Here is a 2619-nt window from a genome sequence, read left to right on the forward strand (position 1 = left end):
AGACCTGAACCTGTCTGACAACATGAAGTAGGCAGATCTCAAAATGCAGGAAATCAGGCTAAATAAAGTGGAAAACACCAGAAACTAAGTCAGTTAAAAGTCTGGAGAGGCTTTAAGACTCCAGTAAGATCTGAGTAACTTTCTGTAACCGATTATTTAAAAATAATGGATTCAATGCTGCTGGCAGGAAATGCTGAATCAAAATGGCCAACTTTCAGTTTGTGATCTTCAGGTGAAGAAGGTTTGGATTGTACAGCAGGTCAAAACAAACCAGAATCGGCTCGGCTTTAGATTTCATCACATTTTTCTGAGAGTTTTCGAACGTGGTGATGATTCAGAGAGCATTTAATTTATGCAGCCAGACTGCAGTGATATCTGAACCTGTGGAGTTTCAGGACTGGACCACAAACAGAGCAACGTTTCAGCTAGCGTTAGCTCTACAGCATAATATTGTTCTTTAACCTACCAACCTTGACGATATAAAGACAAACTTTATTCTGTATTTTGAATCTGATGCTGTTGAAGCTGTTCCTGCCTTGCACTATTTAAAGTTATGATTCGCAGCAACAATGTTGGTTATTTTCCGTCATTCTGCACAAAACATTTAGTCTCTGAATTTTTCTACTTCTCGGTCTGTGATGTCACAACATGAGGTTCGTTTTTAAAACTGTATCAGTAAATCCTGTAATAAACTCTTTTATTCTTGCAGACCTGCACCTTTTTGATAAGATAATTGATTGCTGATTCCTTCATTCTGTTGGTGAACCAAACAGCTTTTTATGCTTTTTGTTGTTTACATAACTCTTATGCTGCTATGCTGTTGCTTTGCAACATAAATGTAGCAACTTGGGATTTTAAAACCTCATTCTTTCTGAGCTTTCACGGATTTTCAATTGGATTTTGTTTTATTTTCTTAAATATGTTATATCGCCACTTTGCAAAAAAAAACAAACCCAACATTAAGTAGGTTTGCTTTGTAACTGTTGCCATAAAACAAATCTTTTTCATGATACAACCAGATGTTTTGTAATTTTATTAGATATCTATATCATAAACCAAAACAAAATGTATATTTGAAAATAATACATGGTTTTCAAAATAAAAGTTCAAACTGTAATTACAGCTGCAAGCATTTTGGGATATGTCTCTATGAATATTACTAATTTATTTGTCCACATCTTTTTTGCACATTTTTTGAGTTTTGCTCCAATCGTTTACATTTAGGCCTGGACTTTGACTGGACTGTTCTGACACATGAATATACTTTAATTTTTAATCCAAATCAATTCATTATATCGTATATCTTCCCATCAACTCTGACCAGGATCCCTGAAGATTCCCACAGCATGATGCTGCCTCCACCGTGTTTTACTTACAGCTTTCTGCTACACATTGACTGTATGAGCATGTAGATATGGAGAAATACTGTAAATAATGTATCATTTTCCTTTCATTTTACATTGAGCTCTACTCTCTGTTGGTCTACTGCATAAAATCCCAATGAAACTCATTCAGATCTGTGGTCAAAATGAGAAAAAATAACAATTTCAAGTAATATCTGCATTTTTCAGAGCTCAAAATTATTTAAAACACCTGATTTATGACTAAATAAATTAGTTTTTCTTATTTTTAATCAGTAGTTTCAGTTTTCAAGTTGTATTTTATTTGCTGAATGATTCACATGAAAACATCTTTCAATTTCAGACAAACCTTTGGTGATAATTTGTACATTTATCTCACCCAGCATTTAAATCAGACTTTAATATTGTATTTTATTATGAAGTTATTCCACATACAATACTCGTACACATACAGTTTAAGTTACATTTCCACCGTACACCAACAGGAACGGTCAGAGTTTGGCGCCTGCAGGCCTTCATCTGGCGCCTTGTTAACATTTCATATTTCTGTCTCTGGTTCTGAAACGTCCGTCCACTTCCTGGGGACATTCTCTCAGCAGATGAAACAACAGAGCTCGTAGCAAGAAGGTTTGACTCTGTCTGCCCTGTCATTCCTCACAGAACCACTGTAACAAAAGTAAAGAAGAATAAAACCTTCAGCCTGTATTTTTCTGTCTGGACTGGAGTAAAAAAAACAAAAAAAAAAAACAGAAAGAGCGGGTGGCCGGATCGTTTTATGCTTAAAGATTTCCTTTTTGCAGAAGTCTCGGCCTCTGTCTCGGCTCGCTAATTCAGTGTACACTACACACATCGTTTCTTGCTCATTCTGCACTCATACAACATATATTCAAACAGCTCTGCTTTAAGAGATTACAGAGATTACACAGGAATTACACGATCAAAGTCATTGAACCTGCATCACCCCCACACACCAAACCCACCGTGTGTACACTTACTGGGTCTGAACGTGGGAGAAGATGCTTGTGTGTGTGTGTGTGTGTGTGTGTGTGTGTGTGTTTTCACAGAGACCAGAGTGTTAATCTCCCCTCGGGCTGCATGGCCCAAGTGGCGCCCTCTGCTGGCAGGGACGAGAAGAACAAGCGAGAAAAAAACTGAAGAAACTACAAAACAGAAACAAAAACCATAAAACATTCATAGTTTTATATAGTAAACACCTTTTATATCAAAACAAGAAGGTAAAATGAGTGGCTAACAGGAA

At 36.5% G+C, this 2619-nt stretch overlaps 1 long non-coding RNA gene across 1 annotated transcript; it reads right to left on the reverse strand.

Moving 5' to 3' along the window:
* Positions 1-1746: 1746 nt before the first annotated feature.
* LOC106926892 (uncharacterized) lies at positions 1747-2397 on the reverse strand. The gene is made up of 2 exons (XR_015761831.1): positions 2357-2397; positions 1747-2026 (listed from the first exon to the last, which is right to left on the reverse strand). It is a non-coding gene; the product is annotated as an uncharacterized LOC106926892 (long non-coding RNA).
* Between the last annotated feature and the right edge of the window lie 222 nt (positions 2398-2619).

This window comes from Poecilia mexicana, unplaced genomic scaffold, assembly GCF_051168715.1.
Source record: "Poecilia mexicana isolate PSO_F unplaced genomic scaffold, ASM5116871v1 scaffold_21, whole genome shotgun sequence".
Taxonomy (NCBI): Eukaryota; Metazoa; Chordata; class Actinopteri; order Cyprinodontiformes; family Poeciliidae; genus Poecilia; species Poecilia mexicana.